This window comes from Lissotriton helveticus, chromosome 6, assembly GCF_964261635.1.
Source record: "Lissotriton helveticus chromosome 6, aLisHel1.1, whole genome shotgun sequence".
NCBI lineage: Eukaryota > Metazoa > Chordata > Amphibia > Caudata > Salamandridae > Lissotriton > Lissotriton helveticus.
The window spans coordinates 361,620,360-361,644,554 of record NC_136067.1 but is presented as its reverse complement, the minus strand read 5'-3'; positions in this window follow the sequence as shown (position 1 = coordinate 361,644,554).

Here is a 24,195-nt window from a genome sequence, read left to right as displayed (position 1 = left end):
CAAATAATAGGTTCAAGGTAAACAGAGTATTCTGAATTCTTAAAAAGAAAGAAAGAAAGAAAGGCTTTCAGAAAAAATGGTAGTCCTCTTAATTAGCCTATTCATTCTCAACTGCCTAAAGCATATTGATGCCGGTGGGTAACTATTTTCGGATTACCTTATTTGATATATCTTGTCGTGGTATATCCCGCCAACCGGATGTAAATCTTGAATAAATCTAATTCAATTTTGAGTTTCTCCGAATTCTGTTTATGCAAAACATGAAGAGAGACGTCATACTCCTATTCCGTTATTTTATTTATTCCAACCAATTAATTACGTCGTGTGCCCACTTTATTCTGTAAATATCTAAAGGGAGGCATTTTATCATCAGTTTAAAGTTTATTTATCAGATTGTTTGACATAATTTGTTTATTGCAGAAAAAAGAGGTTAGTTCCTGTCTCCCATTCTTTGTCTATTTTTAAATTGCTATCCATTCTAGATAATACGCTTACCTCAGTGGTTTCATGAATCGTTGATATACGATAAATAATTTAAAAGATCTCCCTGCCTATAGGATATAATGGGAAAAATGAGACCATTATGAGGATCATATGATGGGTTTAAATTCTCCAGTAATTTTTAGGTATCAAAGGAGATATAATATCTTACCCGAAATATTCGGCAGAGCTCTATGTAGAGGGATTAAAAGAAACTCCCTGTCAAAAACAAGACGGTGACCAGTATAAGTACATTCGTTGTGTTTAACACTAAAGATCTAGTTAATATATATGGGGAGTTTTTCCCGTTTTTTCTATATATTAGTGAAGGGCTTACCTTAGGATTTATTTGAGGAGATGTCCCAGGGTATTGGTGATTTGTTTAAAAGATCTCCCTGCCTATTTAGGAAAAACGAAGATAATGAGGGGGAGTATAAACTTGGTCAGTTTTCTCTTATCTTCAAAACTAAAGGAAAGCGGGACTTCTTACCCGAATAGTTCGGCAGAGCTCTTTGCATAAAAAATCAGTAGTAGCCCAGTCTGTAAGACATAAACATAATTGCTACATGTAAGTGCAGCGTACTAAGGGAATCGAGGGTCATACTTAGCAAACTCTAGCTTTTCCATTTCTGCGCTAGCCGGGGCATTTCTCACCTGAACTTCCACAGCTGGGCTCTAAAGAATCCGGTGGCGGGAGGAAAGACGAAGGATGGCGGCCCGACAGCGACGAGTGGTGTGTTCAAGTGCGGGTTTGCTTGGTGAAACTGATTGGTTTCCGCTTAGGTTATATAGCGGAATTTAATAGGGTAAAATCACTTTCACCCGTGAGAGTGAACTGGGTTCAGAGATAGAGATAGGACTATATCTCGAATGGATATAGAAGACAGATTTTGTGCTGAAATATAAGCAAGTTTTTTTATTTTTTGCACAATAAATGAAAAGGCCAGAAAGATAATCCAAATCCCAATTTGTCGGTTTAAGGCTTGTTCATTTCCGCTTATCTTATATAGCGGGATTCGGAAAGAAAAAAAATATATTTTTTTATTTTTTTACCGGTGAGACTGGTCTAAGTTCCGAAATAGAGATAGGACTATCTGTCATATAGATATGGAAGACAGATCTACTTATTATTTGTCTTCACCTAAGATGTATGCAAAACGCTAAAAAAATATATTATTTTTTATGAAAGAAAAACAACACCGGTGGTGTTTTATATGAGTCAATGCTTATATACGTACAAACCAATTAATTAAATAAAGCGAACAAATAACAGGGAGATCGGGGGGGGGGGGGGGAAAAGAGAGGGTGGCCTTTTCAAATTCCATTTAATCACTGGCTTTATATAGACGACATGCAGTATGGTTAAGTTAGAAATATTGACAGCTTTTTATTGGATTTCTTTAACAGATGATCCTAAAAGGTGAAAAAGGGAATAGATTGCCTTTTAGTTCATTCATGTGATTTATTCTGGAAACAGTTTACTTTCTTTTTTAAAAAAAACCAATAGAACTATTTCTGAAAACAAGGGAAAATTAGATGTAAAAAGCGGTCCACTTGTCATAGATCTTTGTCCGCTAATTGTATATAACTTTGGGGATAGTGTTATGTCGGGTGAGCAGAGAATCTGTTTCTCGTCACATAATTAATTATGGCCAGATTTCTAGTATATTGGGTCTAATACTACGTGTTTGAGACATATAGAGAGAGTGATATTATTATTAATTATTTTTATTGATTATGATCAGGTTTCTAGTATACTCTGAGGAGTCTGGTAGGGATTATCTAGCTGAACCAGTGGTTTTATTCCAAATGATCAGGTGGTGCTTCTGAAATGTTAAGTGCGCACAATTTGAACAACATTTGTTGTCAAATGATTGCATGTTCCCACGGGATTTCACTGTTCAGACCTTGACTCAAAGTATTAAAAACAAAAATCCAAAAGACTTCTCTTTTCTTGCGTATTGCTGTCCCTCCTTTGGACTCAGGGATATGGATTCTTTCTAAGATTCTCCATTTGAATTCATCGGGGGTATGTCCTTTCTCTATGAAGTGCTTCACCATTGGGGAAGCTAACTTCTTCGTCCTTATTGCTGAGCGATGTTCACTGAGACGCGTCTGGATCATGCGTGATGTTTCACCCACGTAGCCTAACAAACAGGGGCATTGTAAAAAATAGATAACATTAGATGTTCGACAGTTCCACATTTCTTTTGCTGTTGTTTTATGACCATTGTGGGTAAATTCTTCACCTCTTATGATGTTATTACAAGAGGTGCATGATGAACAAGGAAATGTCCCTTTTAATGGGTTATTTGTCAGGATAGATCTCTGGGACAGTTGTTCCATATTAGTATTGTTACTGAATCTGGAATGAACAATGTACTCCTTGATGTTTTTGTTTCTTTTATGAGCGAAAAGAGGTTTAGTGAGTTTCTGCTCTGTAGGGCAGCTACTATTCAGGATGAAAAAATTGTCATTGACATTGACATTGGCATTATGGAGACGCATTGGCGTCTCCACAATGCCTCCACTAGGGTGTACTCCTTTTGCTCAGCACCACATCTCCTACATGTCAGGATTGACAGGCTGGTGAGCACGTTGGACCTCACTCCATCTATCACTCACATTGATTGTGCCACACCCACTCAGATCGCGACCCACAATGCCTCCAAATCACATGCGACACAGGGGCTTCCCATCCCTACCTTGGGATTGCAACCTACAGCACTGGAAAACCCACCAGTTTGGTCTTCTGTTGGTTCTGCCATTGATGACTACTTTGACCTTAATGATGGCACTTCAGATACAACGTTAACCGAGTGGGACGCGTTTAAGGTGACGCTACGCGGGTATTGCTTAGGACTAAATTGGAACATGCGCCGTCAACTAGATAAGAACATCTTAATATATCAAAGGTAGGCCTTTACACCTCAAAACGAGGTGGTGTGAAACTCACAAAATAGGCCCCATCTAGTGGAGGCGCAACTTCTGGAGAGGTTGCCCTGTCTAAACTACACTGTTCATTCAGCTGAGACCCAATCTGTGGCTGATGGTTAATAAGACAAGACCAACCAAACCACCAGAGTGTGGCGTTACGCTCAGCTGACTCCACATACAACATGAGATACATGGTGAATTGATATGCCATTAAACATCACTCTATCAGTCGGTGTCATACTCCACCCCAGAAGACGTTGCTACCTTTCTGTCTACTGTCTCTCTTCCCTCCATCACACAGGATCAAAGAGCAGAGTTAGACAACCCCATCACGCCTTTTGAAATTCAGGGGGCCATTGACGCCCTCGTCACTGGCCTGACCCCATGTGCCGATGGTCTGCCTGCGGAATTTGATAAAGCTTACACTCCACTTCTGGCACACCATAGCCCTGGGCTCATATAGGCCATTACCACTACTTAACACCGATGTAGGAGGCCGGTTTAGTATATGAGGTACACTTATTTAAGTGAAGCACCCTACACTAATCCAGGCGTATCTTATGTTGAGTTTAGTGCTCTTAGACAACCTTAGAGAGCTCTCTAAGAGCAGCATTCAAGCTTAGCCCAGAAGAAGTGTTAAACAGATTAATTTACCAGAACTAATTATATAGTGTAGGTTAACCGAAAAAGAACCACACAGTGTAGTTAAAAAATTTGTATATTTATTATACACATTTATTTATTTATTTATTTAGAAGCTTGTAAAGCGCACGGCTACCTCCGGCGGAAGTGTCCCGGCGCTAAGATTACATGAGAGTCCCCATAGAGAGTAACCAAGAGTACATCCCATTAAGGGAAAGGAAATACTGAACCTGAAAATGTTGCAGACCTAATGATTAGTGAACAACCAGGTCTTAAGTTTGCGCGAAAGGCTGGCTCGGAATCAGAGAACCTGAGATCAAGAGGAAGGCTATTCCAAAGCTTGGCAGCAGTGACGGTGAAAGATCTGCCGCCACTACGAGAGAGCCTGAATCTTGGCACCGTCAGTAGACGCAAACTGTTAGATCTCAGATGTCTAACTGAAGAAGAGATCTTAAGACGTTTTCTCAGATAGAGAGGGCCGATTCCATGGATTGCTCGGAATGTCAGGGTCAGTATTTTAAAATCAATGCGTCGGGCTATAGGAAGCCAGTGAAGCTCATCCTGGTAGGCTCTAACCGAGGTACGAGCAGGGATATTACCAATGAGCCGAGCAGCCGCGTTCTGGACAATTTGCAGGCGGTCAATTAAGTATAGGGGGGCACCTGCATATAGACTATTCGCATAGTCTAGATGGGTGGTAATGAGTGCCTGGATAACTGTTTTGCGAGAGGATTGAGGGAGGTAGGGGGAAATTTTCCTGATCATCCGCAATTTGGAAAAACAAGCACCTACCACTTTATTGACTTGGACACTTCCAGACAAAGCGTTGTCAAAGGTGAAGCCAAGGTTGCGAGCCGCTTGTACAGGAGAGGGGGGAGGATTCAAAACGGTAGGCCACCAAAGACTTGCAGGGGGGGGGGATTTCTTGCTGAAAAAGAGAACCTCCGTTTTGTCGGTGTTGAGGGCAAGGTGATTGGCTGCCATCCAAGTGCAAATATTGCCAAGACAGTTTCTAAAGTTGGAAAAGAGGGAGTCAGAGCGGTCTCTAAAGGAGAAAACAAGCTGAGTATCGTCAGCATAAGAGACCACCCTGACACCCCAAGACTCAACTACCTTGGCAAGAGGGGCCACATAGGCATTAAACAATAAAGGGCTCAAGGCAGAACCCTGGGGCACTCCGCACAGGAGGGGCTTATCCTCGGATTCAAAAGGGTGCAACGTATTCTCTGAGATCGACTGGACAGAAAAGATTTAGTCCAGGCCAGCACTGTCCCTCCTACCCCTAACTGTTGTAAACGGGTGGCAAGTATATTATGGGATACAGTATCGAATGCAGCGGATAGGTCGAGGAGGACCAACATGGCCTCCTCGCCCCTATCCACTGATTCCCTGATGATCTCAGAGACTTCTACCAGCGCCGTTTCAGTGCTGTAGCCGGTTCTGAAGCCGGACTGGGAGTCGTGTAGAAGCTGGTTTGATTCTAGATACTGCGCCAACTGTTTCTGTACCACCTTCTCCGAAATCTTGGCAGGTTTGGGCAAAAGCGATATGGGCCGATAGTTGCTAAATTGCAGGGGGTCAGCACCAGGTTTTTTCAGTATAGGAATTAGCCTGGCCTGCTTCCACACTGAAGGGAACTGACCGCGGGACAGAGAGGTATTCCAGATGGAGAGAAATGGATTTACTAGAATAGGGGCAAGAATGCCCATGACTTTGGCCGGGACTGGGTCCAGAGGGGAACCAGACTTTACGTTGTGTAGCAGAGACAGCGCAAGGTCCGGGGTCAGCTCATTAAAGGAGTTGAAAGAACAGGGGATAGAACCTGAAATGTCTTCAAGGAGGTTAGGAGGTGCCGTAGCAAAGGAGGAGGAGAGTTTGACTATTTTCTCCCGGAAGTAATCCGAGAGTCCATTACACAGATCTTGAGTGGGGATACATTGGGATTTTGAAGCCGGGGGGTTTACAAAGTCTTTCACGATGGAGAAAAGAGTTTTGGAGGAGTTATGCGCCTGTTGAATGAGAGTGGAAAAGTAAGTTCTCATAGAGGAACGTTTCAATTCGTGAAAATGGTTCCGGGCCGATTTATAGGCCAATTTGGCTAGAGGGTCATAATCCTGTCTCCATTTACGTTCCAACTGTTTACACTTGCTTTTTTCCTCCCGAAGCAGGGGGGAAAACCAAGGAGCAGAGGGACGTGACCTGGAACTGGAACTAACACATTGGTATATCTCCTAAAGGAAATATCAACACAATACACACATTATTCCAAATGTAAAACAGGTAAGTAGGCTCAAATACACAGTGGTCTCCAGGGGGAGTCCAAACCATATTCTACAAAAGTGAAATGCGAACTGCGACCGAAGTCGGGACTTGGACCAGAAGACTCAGAAGAGCTGGGGACACAAGGAGCTACCCACGGTAAGTACCCAGGAACCCCACGGAGGCTGTGTGAGGAGGGAAAACACAGCCGCGTACTCAATGCAAGTCAATGAAAAAGTTGTGGTGGCAGTTTTCAAGAAGACGGACCCTTCCTAGTGGACCCTTAAGAAACCCTGTGGAAAACAGAAGGTTGGAGAGTCACATCCCCAGTGGATACCCCAAGAACCAGGATACCTACACCAGGGAAGTTGGGTACATAGGTGTGAAGTGACCTCGCAAACCGCCGTAGACCACAATGGAGGACTTCAGAAAAGATGCTGCTAGCGAAAAAGCTGAAAGAGTCCGGTGGAAACCATGGATGGATTATTAAAGAGAAGTACCTGCAAGCAGAGGGGACAGAGTCTAGGCCACTCAGGAGTGACCAGGAGGCACCGAAGATCAATGACCACCGATGACTGAAGACACAGGAGAGGTGATGTTGTCACTGCAGCTGTGAGAACCATGTGGCGCTGTGAGAGACAAGGAGCGGTTCATGAGCTGTCCCATGTCGAAGTCAAGAACCAGGGTGTCGGTGTCCGGCGGAAGCATCAACAAAGCTTGGCAGCAGCAACAGACATCGCAAATGACAAAGGTGCAACGTTGGGAGCAAGGTCCAAGGAACTCACCAAGTGTAGGAGATGCAGAGCAGGTTCTGAGCAAGCAGGGGAGCCTACTGAAGCCAAAGAAGACCCACCGGCTGAAGGCACAGGAGTCACAAGAGGACCTTGAGCAGCTCACCAAAGATGCAGGCCCACAGTGCAGAGGATGCAGTGAGGACGAAGACCTTAGTAGGAAGAGTTGCTGGAGGCTGGAGCTTCTTGTAGACAAAAGATCTCTGGAGGACAGAGTCAACAAGCCTTGTCAACAGCAAGTTGATGCGGTGCACAGGGGTGCTGTTCCAGCCATTCAGATGAGGGATACTGGCCTCAAACTTCCTGAGAAGACAGTGCAGGCCTCAATAGAGTTGCAGAACCACCACCTGTGTTGCTGAGCCTTTCGGATTCCATAGAACATCAGTAGCAGCAGACCGGTCAGCTTGTTTGCACTGCCTGCAGAGGCAGTGGAGTGACTCCTTCAGTCCAAGGGAGATTCCTTTGGGTGTCCTTGATGCCCACATGCCTGGAGAAGAACCTGCATGAAGCACAGGCACAGACAACGCAGAAGACTGGCAGGACGACTAGACCAGGAGCAGCAGGAGTCTTCCTTGGTTCAGTCTCAGATCCTAGACAAAGTCCAACGAAGTCCAAAGTCCCCATATGGTAGAAGATGAAGTGGTTTTGGGTTTGAATCTTGTCCCACGACAAATCTGAAGAGCCACACACAGGTAAGCCCTTAAGTACCCTAGGGAAAGGGTTGGGACGATTCAAGGATCTCCTCCAGAGGAGGGGCTGGACAGACAGGAGGATGCTCCCAAGTCCTTTGTCTAGTATCGTGCTAGTTCCCTGAACTGGCTCAAACTGGAGTATGCAAGGATGGCACCAATTGTGCCCTTCAAAGCAGTCTAGTGGTGCTGCCTAGTGCCCCCCCAGACCAATACTGTAAGTCTTGCCTGGGAGGTGGTTAAACCTCCCTGTAACAGGAATCCTATTGTTCTACCTTCCCCTGCTTGAGTTCAGCTCAGCAGCAGGAGGGCAAAATCATGTCTGTGGTCGGCAGCAGCACTAGCTTGCTATTAGACAGTGGTTGGTACTGGGAATACAAGGGAGCTCTCTAGGGGAGCCCCCCAGTACATGGGATCCCACGTCTAACACTGGAATCGGTGTTGGGGTAGGTTTCCAACATGTTTGATACCAAACATGACCAGTTTCTGTGCAGCCACTATATAGTTAGACATCTCGTAATTGACTTGATATCCACTACGTGTATTATATGGCTGACCGCACTTAAGAAGACTGGAGACTCGACTCTGGGGTTTGTAGGGGTTGTCCTGCTCATGCAGGGCACGCTCACACTTATGACCTAGCACCCTACCTTCAGGAGTGAAAGGCCTGCCTTAGGGGGAACTCATAGGATTTAAGTGCAGTGAGCACAGATATAAGGAAACTTGTATCTGTCGTAAGTGGTGCTTGTACCAGCTTACATAGGCTGCAATTGCAGGCCTGTAGTGACAGTTTGAGTGGTCTCTCATGGGTGGCGTAATACATGTTGCAGCTCATGGGAGACCCCTGGTGCACCTATGCTCTGGGTACCTCAGTACCATATACTAGGGACTTACTAGGGTACACCAGAAGCCAATTGTGGAGGTACCAAAGTACTTACCATAACAAATTTATGGACGAAGTACAATGGCTGTTGTCCTGATTAGCAGGATCCCAGTCAGACTAGTCCAAAAACAGAATAACACCAGCAAAAAATGGGGGTAACCATGAATGCAGATCCTACTTTCCTAAAACCGATTATAGAATCCTGGCAAAATTTCTTGCAGATCGACTGGAGCCTCTAGTTCCACCATTAGTACTCCCAGACCAAAACAGTTTTGTTCCACCTAGCACCACTTCTATTAACCTACGGCATTTGTTCTGTATTCTTGAGTATGCTCCATATCTCTGGCCCAAGTGGGCTGCATGATCTTGGACCTAGTGAAGGCCTTTGACTCCTAGGAGTGGACCTTTCTCTTTACAGTATTGCCGCACTATGGTCTGAGTGGCCACTTCGTCGGATTGGTGCGCCTCCTGTATACCCTGCCAATGGCTAGAGTCAAGACGGACTCCCTTGTATCTGATCCCATTAGTATCTCCAGAGGCATGCACCAGGGCTGCCACCTCTCCCCACTGCTTTTCTCCTTAGCTATAGCTAAGATATGCAGCTGCTCTGCATGCCCATGGTTGTACATGGGGTATAACCCTGAGAGATGGTGTCCACTCTGTTTCCCTTTATGCAGATGATCTGCTTGTTTTCCTCTGCAATGTCTCTTCTTTGCCTGCCATGATCGTGCAGACTCTCAATCAATATGCAGCCCTCTCTGGCCTGAAGGTCAGTTGGATCAAATATTGCCTTTTTCTGATGACTCCGACCACCCCTAATCCCCCTAATCCCCCATCACCTTTGCTGAATTCCCTCTCACCTGGCAGACCTCCACGTTTCGATATTTGGGCATCCGTGTATTCCATACCTCCACAGACCTGTTTGATGGCAATCTGACACGAACCATCACTAAATTACGTATGGTCTTTAACTTCCCCATCTACTATATTATTTTACCAGTCTTCCACTGTATAACCTCAACTCCTTTTTCCGGTCCTTTGAACGAGCTATGAGAGACTACATTTGTAATACTTTCTACTGCCTGATGGCACTCTCACAGCTCTGCCAACCAATGAACAGTGGTGGATTCGCTGTGCCAAACTTCAAGCACTATTATCTGGCATCCCAACTGTAATGGGTGTCTATATGGCTGGCCTCCTTTAAGTTGGAAGACGCTGCCATGTTACAGCCAGCTTGGACTCAGTTCAATAATTTAAAACTGTTCCACCCATGTGCTAGGACACCACTGCTCAAATCCACACATCAACTGGTAGCTTACCACTGCTTTCACCGCTGCCTCTATCTCACACATGCAACGACCCTTTACACCCTTTACGCCCCTGTATTGGCACTGTTAGGAACACCCAGAGGGCTATACACCACTACCATGGTGGCACTCTCTGTCTGGCACAGGGTGGGGCTCCACAGTACGGGAGACCATTAAAAAGATGAGGAACTCCCCCTGTGTGAGTCCTTGATGGTGGATTTGGGGATAGCCCCTGGACATTTCCTTCTTCACAATTCTCGTATTGGAGCGCTGAGACGTGCATGGGGCGACATAACCCATGAACCCCCAACCCATCTCACTTTGCAATACATCACGTGTTAGGACAGGACAGACACCTGGTCCACTGGTGTAGTGTAGTTCCTATATTCCCAATAGGCTCTGCGCATTGGAATAATATATCCTATCGTTTTGAAGTGGGACTTAAGTCAATAGGCCTCTATCTAATATACTAAACTTAATTGTGAGTGCCCGCTAGTTCAGAGGTCACTTTCTCAAATACACAAGAAGGGATTATTTCTGACAACCGCATAAACATGACAACTTTGTTTCCCAAGAATAAGAATATATCTCTCAGAGTCGTGGAAAAAATAGATAACTATTTCACTCAGCCAATCGTGCATGCCTCGTTTCTACAGAGTTGCAGAGAAATAGAGAGACAGGCGTTTTCAATAAAAATGTTTATTGAACAGTCTTCTTTCTCATGCATGAGAGGTGAACTGCTACAATCGTTAGACAGAATGTAAAGTATAATGCGTACAGTGAGAATAGTATTATGAAATAATACTGCAATAGCATTGTATGGTTTTGAAGCCATATAAAAATACATACATAGACTAAAATACTTAACTGGTGCTTCTAAAATACGCCTACCCCAATGTACCTAACCTAGGTCTAGTACGGGGGAAGAAGTAAGTATTGTTTTGCATAGGTTTTAGTTTTTGCCAAGAATCTACCAAACGTTTCTCTAGGTTCTAATCAGCTCCATACCTTTTTAGAACGAAGGAGGTCTGGTATCTCTGTCTCGGGACTCGATTTCCCAACACCCCGCAAGGGGAGACGGAAACACTGGAGCTGGATTCTCGGCAGAGAAGGGGAACTTCCGATCAGTGCGTCAGCTGGAGAGTTGGCTTCCTTCAACACTTGCTGTAGTGAGCTGCGTCGAGCAAATAGGTCTTCGAACTGCTCCAAACCACCGTATCTTGCTATAGCAAGTGAAGGTATATTTATATCTTGAAGGTGTTGAGGAATGCCATAGTTGACGTAAAGTCGGGCATATGAACGTCATGAATTAACTCTTGGGGAATAGTTGTCCATTGTAAAGTAACTGAGTTCTTGGAGAAATCAATATTCAAGCAAGGGAAAGTCCCTAACGCCTTAAGCTGGTTTTCCAAGAAATCGTTGTGACGTTTGGTGAACGTATGGAAGTAGCCATGCCTGTATTAGGGTAGCATGCGCTATGTCTAAATAAGGGCTTGATTTCTATGCCTATATAAGGGCAACGTGAATTGTACCTATATAAGGGCATGAATCGGGAAAATTCAATCGGAGCCTAAAACGCCACGCAACACTGGATAGCTCATTCCTTGCCCGTGTACACTGCGCCATCACTCACAATCCTCCGTAACCATTGGTAGACTGACTTGCCCTTGTAAAGACAGGGAGTGGTCTGCTCTCTTCGAAGGTCACATTCAAATTCCTACCAGTGCCTGGTTCCGTCTCATCCAGCTATACATTATACATAGAGCCTACCTAACTCCTGCCAAAATATATCAGTACTTTCACCAAAAAGATGCTTCCTGTCCCCTTTGCCACTTAACGGATGCAGATCTAATCCATATGCTCTGGGCTTACCCCAAATCTCACCAATATTGACAGGGAGTGACACACTGCCTGTTTCACTATACCATTAGGACCTTCTAAATTACATGGAAGGTATGTCTCCTGAGTCTATATCGCAGAGACAAGAAATATAGAGTCACGTCCCAATTTGTTGACCTGGGCCTTTTGCTGACCACGAGACTCATCACCCACAGGTGGAAGGCATCTGAGCCCCCACCCCTCAAAGCATGGTTGCGATTGCTCACTACCTGGGTACAGGTGGAGAGCATTGCCCTGCACTGGGAAGACAATCTGGGGATCCGCAAATATCCCATAGCCACAAGCTGAGATGCTATCATGGTTAACTAACATGCTGACACACAAAGTTCCTCCACCTCATTGAACACATCGCTGAGGGACAGTGGGGTGGTGATCGAGGAGGAGCGGTCCACACCCCTCCTTGAGACAGAGACTCCCACTTCAACATGTTTGATTGCAATACTTTCAATTCCAGGATACTTAGCACTGGAGACCTTTCCACGTCTTTTTACTATTGTCTTCTTGATTGCGTGCAATGTACCTGACAGCAGGGAGGAGGGGGTATTGCCTTTGTGGCCTAAACATTCATTGTTATTATAATTGTTACCATTGTTATTTACGTAAATACACTGTTTGATTCTGCCAGGGCAATTTATAATTTCTTGTGCCCAGTGTTTGTAATACTCACCTGAAGGCTTTCCGCAGGGGCAAGATGCAAATTCTGAAGTAAATTCCCAACTTCCCTCATCCACCAAGAATGCCCAACAATGTCAAAGCAAGAAATGGTGAGACAGGAGAAGATGTGAAACAAGAGAAGAGAAAAGACAAATGTTCCATGACACACTTAGGAATGAATGGCAAAGTTCGGACTCTTGCTAAGAGAATCCTGCATGTAAAGAAAAGAATAAGGGTGTTAGTATATATGTATAGTTTCAATCTAATTACAAATGTTCTTATTCTAAATGTATGCACAGCTACTACAGTAACTACCTGTGTATTTCTCCTCTTCCACACAGTAATGGTAGATGCAGGATCAGATTCAAATCTATATGAAAAAGAAGGAAAATTAGGTGAGGATAGTAGTCAGAGTAGAGGCTATATAACAGAAGTGGGATGCATCTATGAACTGACCTAACATCAATTAATCAGGAACTTAGTGGAAGCACAACAACTTATATCCAAAAAATAGGAAAAGGGGAACATATTCCCACTTGGAATTGTTCCTTCAAAGCAAAAATAAAGAAATCACACAATGATAGGTAGGGCTTTAAATATGTATTAGTTCCTCAACTTTGAGGAACACTTATTCCCTTGTTTGTATTTTACATTATATCCACAGAAAAGCTAAACAGCTGAAACAGGAATGCACACAAAAATTGGGATCTCCAAACGTTGTGGATTAACTCTCAGATACGTAAACAATAGCACTGATGATAGCGCAGAGCGCGTTACCGCCTTTATTAGTAGAAGCTGATGCTTTAAATTTCCTTGATTTTACTTTCTCCATGTCTCAGAGGATTCCAACCGTGAACGCAAAAATTACAATGAACATTCGAGGTCTGTGCAAAAAGATGAGCAGCTGTACTGCAAAGTGGCAGAGACGCCGACCGTGACATGGGGATCCCGGAAGCAGAAGTTGAGTAAAGGCCAGGGCGAAAGACATGCACGCGTGTACTAGAAATCAAAGTGCTCTTTCGCCCGTGCCGGCTGTCTTTATGCTTGGTATGCTCTTCCCCATCTGCACACATGATCAGGCATGGAGCAGGCCTGACAATGGTCACCTGTAACTGCATTCTCTTCTCTAGTCACACATTCGTAGTGTTCCTGACAACTGGATTGTCTTACCTATTATCCAGTTCTCCCAACACATTACTAGACTATGCACCCTAGATCTTGGAACACCATATGGTGCTCTAACTCGAAATATTACGATGCCACTGCTGTTACTGTAATATTATACCTCATTGTTGCTTGTATCCCTGAATTGAAAGGAAATGCAATAAACAGATTTAAACAATCAACAACATTGCCTTGCGCCTCAGGGGCTCTTCAAGTATTCTATCTTCCAGTCTATTGCCATGTGGTATCTGAGTGCCATCCTGGATGTCTTTAGACAGAACATGTTGGAGGCTGAAATAGCAGAAGACCTCCCCCTCAGGCATCACGTATTTCTCTCTCTAGGGGCCTCATTTATGAGAAAGGACGCATCGCTGCGTGAAAGCAGCGATGCGTCACTTCTCAGTTCGCACTCCTTGCCACATACCTGATGCGTCATATTTAATGTATGACGCATCATGTTGCAAGGAGTTACAGATACGTCAGTATTTCTGATGTATCTGTATGGCGCAAAAGTGAAGCATTGCTGGAGTGTGTCACAAAAGTGACGCAACTCCAGCAATGTATCCTTTCACATGGGCCAGCCCCATTAGGAAAAGGGCTTGCGTCAGTCTTACGCCTGCTGTGAGGCAGGCGTAAGAAATTGACGCATTTGTGTCCTAGAAGTGGCGCAGTGAAATCTCATAGATTTCACTGCGTCACTTCTACGACCCTTTCTTGCGTCAATACGCCGCCCTTGCATACATTATACCTGGCGCAGGTATAATGTGGCGCAGGGGTTTACAAAGTGACGCATCTACCTAGATGCGCCACTTTGTAAATGTGGCGCAACAAGGCGCATTTTTTACGCCACTGGTGCGTCACAAAAAGTGATGCGCCAGTGGCGTAAAAGTGACGCACGGCCTCATAAATGAGGCCCTAGGTACTCAGAATTGCTTTATGGCCATGTCCAATCGTACTTCTTTTAGGGTATTGATCCCTATGTGGTCCAGCGCTTAAATCCCAATAAGCTTTGTACGTCATATACCCTCCAAGAGTCCCACAGGGCGGTGCTGCCCACTAGGTTCGGAATCCACACCTGTAGTATGTCGGCCACCTCAATCTACATTTTTTTTACCATACATGCCTGCTATCTAACCTTTCAATTGAATGAGCCCCCTGTCGCCTCTCAAGGATTGCTCAAAATGGTCTGTAAAGACCCAATAATTAACTTCAACCATTTGCGTTGCCCAATAATACCACTTAAGGTTCAGGAGTGCCATACCGCCATCATATACTTCCTGGGGTTAGCTTAGATAAAGCAACTGTTGGGTGCCACAGTTCCACAGGAACTTCCTCAGTTTTCTGTCACACTCGAAGAAGCTCTCCAGAATGAAGCATGGCAGATTTTGCAATATGTAAATTTGAGTAATATTAGCATTTCATACAGAGTCACCCGCTCAGCAGGGAGAGTGGGAAATTGTTTCCAATGTATAGCATCACTCCTGAATTACTCCGTTATATCATAACTATTGCCTTTGAGAAATCTCTCGGGAGAGTGGGTAATAAAGAGTCCCAAGTATAGGAAACCTCGCCGTGAAATCTGTAGGTCAGCTCTAATAGGCATAGATGGCTCCCAGCTTAAGAGTGGATAGAGAACTGATTTGGACCAGTTAATGCAAAATCCACTATATTTTCCAAATATATGTATAACTTACTTTATCGTATCAATGGAGAGTTCTGGATCAGCAATATACATCATGTTGTCGTCAGCATATAGTGACATTTTCTCCACCCAATGTGTATCCCATTGCAGACCGCTTATCAGAGGATAATTTCTCACCCAACATGCCAAGGGTTCCATTGCTAGGGGGAATTATATAGGGAACAATGGACATCCCTGTCTAGTGCCCCTGTATTGAGGGAACTTAATAGAGTACTCTCCATTAACTCTGACTCATGCCAGGGTGTCACAATAAAGAAATGTCACTATGTACAAGTAGCGTGGTCCTAGGTTCATTAAATCCAGCACTTTGAACAAGTAGGGCCATTCAACAGAATCAAATGCGCTGGATGCATCTAGTGATACCAGCAATGCCAGCTTCGCAATATCGATAGTCTGAGAAAGGCAACTGAATAGTCAGCGGCGATTCAACCTGGTGCTTCTGCCCAGCATAAAGCTAGACTGATCAGGGTGTTCAGGAGTTGTTATCACTCGTGTCAGGCAGTTTGCAAGCACTTTGGTCAAAGTGTTATTATCAGCATTCAAAAGAGAAATAGGTCTGTACGAGGAGAATTGATCTACCGGTTTACCTGCTCTAGGGATAACTGCAATCATGGTGGTGCAAGTCTTTCCAGCCATGGGGCACGCCTCTAGTGCTACTTCTTCCATTTGGAGGACATAATTAGATATCTTACTAGCCAAACATTTAAAACATTGACCGGGGCCTTGCCAGATTGCACGGCTCTTATGAATCCTCTATCTCTGCAATTGTTATAGGGGCATCAGGTGTTGCTCTATCACCATCTGGAAGCCAAGGGGGTGAGATATCTCGGAGGAAGGCCTGAATCTCTCCCACAGTCTGTGTCAGTGCTGATGCATAGAGTACTGCATAGTGGCAAGAAAACTTTTCTGTAACTTGGGAGTTGCCCATGACTTATCCGTGGGTCTCAGTGTGGATCTCCCCCATTCACCTCTCTGCTTCTCCCCTCTTTGTACCCACCTCATAAAATTCACCTTTGCACAGCTATATATTGGTTGCGTGCTGCATTGGTGGCCTGATTGTGATACTCCTCTTGTTCGAATTCCAGGCTCTGACGTAGCTCCTAGCTGGGATTCAAAGCATTCTGCTTTTCTAATTGTGAAAAGTGGTCTTCGATGCGCTGCATCTGTTCATACCTATCGTTATGCTTAACATCCGCGAGGGAGAATGTCTGCCCCAGTAGTACTGTCCTATACAATTCCCATAGAACCACCTTGGACTGCACTATATGCTCATTTTCACTAAAATAGTACTCCATGGTTTGGCACAACTCGTCTATCACTCACTTTAGTTTCAATAGCTAGGGGTACAATGTCCAGCTTCTAAAGTTCCACTGTCTGCAGATGATCAGCTCTGCGCAAAGTAGACGAATGATGTGAAATTCTTCTGGCCAGAAAACTCACATTTAGGACGCGAGGCAGATACAAACCTAGCATAAATATATAGCCTAAGTGTGAGTATGAGTTATGTGCTCTGGAGTACTTTGAGTGTAGAGGGATTGCTCTTTTTCCATACCTCCACCAAGCCATATGCCTCTACTGATTTCATCAAATGCATGTGCCTATTGCACTCACTCTGCCTGAGCCAGCCAACAGTCTCATAAGTACGTTGAAGTCACCACCCAGGGCAAGCTGCCCAATCGGAAGCTGCAGAAGCAGGACCCCTAAGTCCGCTAATCAGGGCGATAAGTACATTGAGCCAGCCACCAAGGTCAGTCCATCCCATCTACCAACCACTAAAGCATATCACCCCTGATCACCTATCACTTTCACCACTGAAAGTTCCATTTCAGTAATACTGGAACCCGTCTAGAGCCAAAGAAATAGCCCGCATGAGCCAAGAAGCGATAGCCCCTCCTTATCAGCACTGTACCCAGGATCATCACACAGCCTGTAATCAGTGCAAAGTTTCATCACAAAGAACAAGTGGGCTCATTTATGAGCATTGGCATCACTTTTGCGCTGCCGGAGCGTCACTTTTTGTGATGCACCAGCAGGTTAAAAAATGCGCCATGTTGCGTCATATTTACAAAGTGCTGCATCTAGGTAGATGCGTCACTTTGTGAACCCCTGCGCCACATTATACCTGCGCCAGGTATAATGTATGCAGGGTGGGCGTTCTGACGTAAGTAAGCCTTGTAGAAGTGACACAGTGAAATCTATTAGATTTCACTGCGCCACTTCTAGGATGCAAATGCATCAATATTTTACGACTGCATCACAGCAGGCGTAAGACTGACGCAGGCACATTTAACATGGGACTTGCCCATGTGCAATGACCCATTGCTGGAGTTGCATCACTTTTGTGACACACTCCAGCAATGCGTCATTTTTGCGCCTACAGGCACGTCAGAAATACTGACGTATCTGTAACTCCTTGAGACATGATGCGTCATACTGTAAAAATGATGCATCCAGCATGCCGCAAGGAGGGCGCAATGAAAAGTGACGCATCACTGTTTTCACGCAGCGATGCGTCACTTTTCATAAATTAGGCCCGAGGACTCATATGGACACATCTAACCGGCCGGCCCACCCATGATGGATCCTTTCCCTCCTCACGCGCTACCGGTTCAAATTATCCACCACCACAAAATGTTGGGGGCCTTTCGAGGTAAACATGATGAATTAGTCTGCTCAAATGCAGAAGATAAACAATGTGAGCAAGTACTTGTAGCTTAGTAATTTCCCCAGTGGACAAAATTAAAAGTTATTTATTACTGTTTGTATTGGCTCTTTTGCGGTACTGCACAATTTTGCACTGCAGGCTTTTATATTGGTAAGTAATTTGATGCAATGTTTTGCGTCTCTTTCGCCACACAAAATCATTAGTAATAGCCTTTTAATTGCTTTCTTTAACATGGATAAATAAAGGCCTAAGTTGTCAGGTGCAACATATGGCACGCTAGTCCCATACATAAAGTGCCATGGGGCATATTATCAACAACTAGCGATATTTGTCGCTAAAGAAGCTTAGCGACATTTTTTTTATCGCCAAGCATTGCCGGATTTTATCGCAGAGATAACGTGCTATTAACAACGTTTATTTCCAATGCGATAAAATAACCGGTGATAGCAGCGAAATGCGTGAATATCGCTGGAAAACCAGCGATATTCACGCATCATCGCCAATAGGGTCTTAGCCATAATATTCACCTCCCATTGGATATAATGGCTAAGAACTGGTCTGAGCAGGCGTTAGTTTTCAGCGATATTCGCGCTTAGCGAAATTTTTTTAATTGCTACGCCTGCGTTGATAATAGGCGATAGCGATGTTAGCGACTGCTTTCAGTCGCTAACAGGTTGGGTACGCACACTTTGCATGTCATTAGCGATAAATATCGCTGACATGCAAAGCGGGACCCAAACCACTTGCTATCGCCTATAAACTGTCGCTAACTGCTGTTAGCGACAGCTTGCTAATAGGGCGATGACATTTTTGCCGCTTTGCGGCCGAAAACGGGCGCTGAAGCGGCGATAATTTCATATCGCTCGCCTTGATAATATGCTCCCAAGAGACAAGAGAAATGAATGTGAGGTTTTATAGTTATGACACAATGACGCTCGTGATATTTGCGAGCACTTCTTTCATGAGGATTTTTTTTACTACTACCCTTCTTCAATTTCTTTTCATTTAAATTGAAAAGCGTATTGAAGTAGTTTACTATTTACAAAGCCATGATTTGGCCTCCGTATGGATTGATGGTGACCCAGTGAGATCACAGCAGCGCCTTTTACGTGGCATTCATCTCAGCTCCTTCAATATTTGATGAAAGGCTGCGCACAGACGAGGAGCCTGCCCTCGCCGCCATTCCTTCTGCCAAACGATTGAAGATGGCTTCCGCCCCATGCGCATGACCCTATCTGAGGATCCGTCGTGCAGTGATTGCCTGAAGGGAGATCGGCGCTGCGCTGATGGAGCGCTGACCCGGCTCTTCGCCCTCGCAGGCTTCTCGACGGAAACAACAGATAAGCAAGAGGGTGCACAATATCTAAGGGGTCACGCTTCATCCTTCCAGCGATAGCTTCTTTAACTGGGCTCTGGTTGCAATAGCAACTCTGGTGAAAAGGTGAATGTGTAATAGCAACAGTGAAGCTATGCTCTGGGCACCCCCCAAGGCTGTGGATTTCTGGTTTTACGAAAGGGCAGGTGTTATTTCTGACTCGGTTGAATGTGCTGACTTTTATGTAATTGCGAATTTAAGGAGGTATTTCCTCACATGGGGGCAGATTTACAAGCCCCCGTGCGCCGCCGGTGCCTGACGTTGTGTGAAGCACCGGTGGCGCAGCCTACTGAGTGATATTTATAGGAACAGGTAAAGTCACCCTGCGTGACTTAACCTGTGCTTATAAATAGGGCCCCTGTTCACGCAACACTTTGCGTGTTATTGGCGGGACATGTGTGGTGCTGTGATTGTTCCCACGCAACACCCATGTCCAATGATGCATTTCCAGAATTACGAGAAATCGTAAATCTGGAAATGCGTCAGAATGCTAGGCCACCCTAGTGATGGCGTAGCGAGCTGCAACAAGGTGACATGTTTTCATTTCTCCTCGTTTTTTTCCTCTTTGAATGCGTGTCACTTTCTACAGCACAAATTGAAAGAGGAAATCACCGCTGGTGATTACTTTTGTGCAGGAAGGTTTCCCTTCCTGCACATGAACAATCATCCCCGTGACGCAGGCATCCCTGCACCATGGTGCAAGGGTGCTATGTCAGCGCATGGCAGCAGTTTGTCCCCCAGCGCAGGGGGAAACACAGAGATGCAACATATTGTTGTAAATATGTTGCATCCCTGTGCTTCTAAACTAACGCAGCGCGGCGCAGCAAAATGACTTGCTGCACCGCGCTGGGTTAGTTTCTTGTAGATCTGCCCCATGGTACCCAGATATCTGTTCAGAGTGAGTACTGTCCTTTTCAGCTCCAGTAAATCTGCACATTTCTTCGGCGTGGGTGCCACCCTGGGTCACTGGGGTGTGAATTACCACAGGTGTTGTCAATACCAACCCCATGAATACTTTTGAACTAAACTCCAACCAGTGGAGTGATGAACAGGATAAATGATGTCTTCATGAGTTTCTCTGCTGGCCCGAACACAGCTAAGTGAAGTGAGGCTTGTTGCATCAAGGGTGCTCCTCTACACTTACCTGCTACCAGCAATCTTCAGCCTTACGGGCTCACACCTCACTGGAGGGCACAACTTTTGTGCTTTCAGCACATACGGTGGGTATCTGGCTTGGCACTTTTTGACTCTAAAGTGCCAAGTGTTGGTCAACGTGCTCAGTGTGTGAAGTCACAAACAACCCGCCATTAAACTGTTTGGGCAGTTCTGTGAAGAGCATGATGAACGGGACGCACATGATCTATTGAGAGTGAAGAAGCTAACTAATTAGGATGCAAAATAATCCAGAATAACAAACTATTGGGCATATTATCAACAAATAGCGATATTTATCGCTAAGTAGGGTTAGCGGCAATATTTTTATCGCTGCGCATCACCGGATTTTATCGCTGAGATAACTTGCTATTAGCAAGGTTTATCTCAAAAGCGATAAAAATCAGGCGAAATGCGTGAATATCGCTGAGAATACAGCGGTATTCACACATTAGCGCCGAAATGCTCTTAGCCATGTTATCCACCTCCCATTGGATAACATGGCTAAGAACTGGTGTGAGCAGGCGTTGGTTTTTGGGGATAGCGGGAATATTTCCATCGCTACGTCTGCCTTGCTAATAGGCGATAGCGACGTTAGCGACTGCTTTCAGTCGCTAACAGGTTGGGTACGCCCACTTTGCATGTCATTAGCGATAAATATCGCTGACATGCAAAGCGGGCCCCAAACCACTCGCTATCGCCTAAAAGCTGTCGCTAACATTCGTTAGTGACAGCTTGCTAATAGAGCGATAGAATTATCGCCGCTTAGCGGCCAAAAACGGCTGCTAAACTGGTGATAATTGCCTATCGCCACCTATGTGCACAATGATTAGCGTACGTTTTTGTAAAAGAATGACATGCATTTTGAATGTACTGCACAAGGCAGATATAGTTCAGCTAGATTCATCATTATCCCGTTTTGCGAGTCCTTAATAGCGATTCATAAGGAATCGCTATTAAGGACTTGCAAAACGGGATTCGTGTAGGAATTGCAAGAAATATTGCGATTCCTACATCTTCCTTATTTGCGATTAGCAAATTGCTAATCGCAAATAAGGAATAACTCCCCATTCATTCCTATGAGCCTAAAGCCCATAGGAATGAATGGGGAGTTATTCCTTATTTGTGATTAGCAATTTGCTAATCGCATATAAGGATGCGATTTCAAGGGTGCCAGGGGTGTCCAAAGGACACCCTGTAGCACCCCTGAAATGCAAATTTACACAGGTGTTTCGCACACACATGTCCAGAGGACATGTGTGTGTGTAACATGCAACTAAGAAAAATGCACTAAAGTGCTTTTTTCTATTTTTTCGCTATTTACCACGAAGTCAGACTTCGTGGTAAATAGCGGCAAAAAATTGCGAATTCGCAATTTAAAAATGGTTAATGAATTGCATTTAAGGAATCTCAAATAGAGATTCCTTAAATGTAATTCCTCGCAAATATGCGATTTCGCAAATAGCTATTTTTGCATTTGGGATGATGAATCCCAAATGCAAAAATTGCGCTCGCAAAGGGCCAGATTCTGAGAATCTGGCCCTTTGCGAGCCGATTTTTCGTTCATGAATCTAGCTGATAGTTATGTCTACAGTGGAGTAGTGTGGCTCACTGGTTAGAGGCGGCAGACCCGAGAGCAGGAGTCGGCCCGGGACCAGGGTTCAATTACCGATGCGGCAGGGTCGTGGACCTTGGTCAGCGGACTCGATAATTCTCGCTTCGGTGCTTACTCTAATCAGGGGTTCCACTTGGCAACTTTGGGCATTAGCTTGCCTAATCTCCACAACGGCCCCACCAATTCCGGGGATGCCTGGCTCCACCTTGGGGACTCCCAGCAAGGGACCATCCCACAGGGAAAGCCAGGACGGGTTCCCCAGAGTTATACAGCGCCAGGAGACCTATGGACAGGTAGCAGTACGCTTTACAAGCTCAAAAACATTTACAAACAACATTTACAGGCCGCAGAAATGCTTAAATGCAAGTTTTCTTCTAACTAGGAGTGAACTGACAATGTTGAAATGTGCAGAATGGAATTTTTAAACCAGACCTTAATGTGACATGCTTAGAAATATTTGCCATAACTGCAGAATTTTCTGGTTTACAAATGTATACATTTTACTAAAAAACATCTGATTGTAATACCGAAACTTCCTATTTACCCGCACAAATATGGAAATTTAGTGGCACAAAAATGGAAATTTAGCAGCATTTTTACGGCACTTTATTTTACTCATAATCATCCATTTTCAGCTTTAAAACAATGGAAACTGTTTTAGCAGAGTATTCCACTTTGAAATAGCCAACCTGGGCGATGGAACAGAGGAAGCCGCCCACAGGTGAAGGCTGCTATCCCTTGGAAATGCAATCCTCCATTTGCTTAGCCCATTCTTGTAATCAGCACACAGAGTGAGAGAGGGAGACATTTGAAAGACTGTATCCCGCTTCCTGGACCTGTGACGGGGCGTGAAGCTTCATATGAGTCCTCAATGGGACCGCCAGGGCAGCTTGTAATTCTGACCACTGAGTGAAGGAAATGTGTTTGTTTTCTTAATTGCAAGTACTAAACGTCACCCATGGCTTATCATGGCACATTTTGCACTACCCATGAACTTTCATAGGCTCTGCAGCTGGAAGACGCCTCCATGATTCTGCGGGTTTTTGGGGACACAAGGGAGGTGTTTGCCCCGCAGAGTAGCCATGTGCAAACACAACTTACCCCGATGAACATATTTCTACAAACAAGAACCTATCGCACGGCTCAACATTTAATTTATGCTGTTTTATACTTTCCTCCCATCCTCCTTCTTCTTAATACATCAACGTAGGTCAGAGCAGCAATATACATTTTAAAAACAGCCAGCTTACTTGAAGGCAATGTTTTCAAGATCAATATTTGTGCGCCCCAAGTGCATGTCGGAAACTTTTCTTCGGAGTATTTATTTAATTACGTTGGAGTTTGGCTGGTGCCACGAAGTATGTATTTTAACATGCTGAGGTCCCTGGCACGCCGCCATGCTCGTGCCTCAGGGGTAAGCACTTTCCTAATGAGTTATCAATACCGAATGATTGATTTCTGAAGTAGGCTCAGCATTCGCCCTGTGTTGGCAGGGCAATGCGAACCAGCACTGCTCCATCCGAGAGTGTACTGCATGCACCCATTCAATAATTGGCTTCTCTCAGATTGTTTAATCCCAGCTAGTAAGAGGGAAGTTTAGTCGCTATTTCCTTTCAGCCTTTGCTCGCTTTGCAGTTCACTCTTCATAGAAATGTAAAAACCTTTTCCCTGCATTCCTTCAGTTTTGCGCGCACTTATTTAAAAATCGCGGGGCCTCATTTATGAGAAATGACGCATCGCTGCGTGAAAGCAGTGATGCGTCACTTCTCAGTGCGCACTCCTTGCGACATGATTGATGCGTCATATTTACAATATGACGCATCATGTTGCAAGGAGTTACAGATACGTCAGTATTTCTGACATATCTGCAAACGCAAAAGTGACGCATTGCTGGAGTATGTCACAAAAGTGACGCAACTCCAGCAATGCTTCCTTTCACATGGGGCAAGCCCCATGTGAAAGGGCCTGCGTCAGTCTTACG